General features: G+C 44.7%; 1 protein-coding gene across 5 annotated transcripts in view; it reads left to right on the forward strand.

The window, feature by feature from the left end:
• ddx4 (DEAD (Asp-Glu-Ala-Asp) box polypeptide 4) overlaps nt 1–273 on the forward strand; it is an 18,260-nt gene that overhangs the window by 11,606 nt on the left and 6,381 nt on the right. The gene's annotated exons all lie outside the window — the stretch shown is intronic.

Below are 273 nucleotides of genomic sequence, written 5' to 3' on the forward strand. Positions count from 1 at the left end.
AATCCAGGCTAAAGTGTATGACAGTGACTGCATGTTTCTTCCTCCTAATGTCCGCTTGTGGTCAACTAGCAGGGCCTGCCCGTTAGTTTGATAAATTGATCAGACCTGCACGTCACACGCACTAGCAACAAACTGTGTATTTAAGGACAATTAGATCAGTGGAAATGGCGTCAGATCAGACACAGACTGCTCGAGTAGATTAGTTGTAAGTTTCCAGTGTCACGGTAAAGTTTGTTGGGTCCGACAGACCCCTTGTTTCTTTAGGCTAACTTT

This window comes from Etheostoma spectabile, chromosome 24 (genome assembly GCF_008692095.1).
Source record: "Etheostoma spectabile isolate EspeVRDwgs_2016 chromosome 24, UIUC_Espe_1.0, whole genome shotgun sequence".
Lineage (NCBI taxonomy): Eukaryota > Metazoa > Chordata > Actinopteri > Perciformes > Percidae > Etheostoma > Etheostoma spectabile.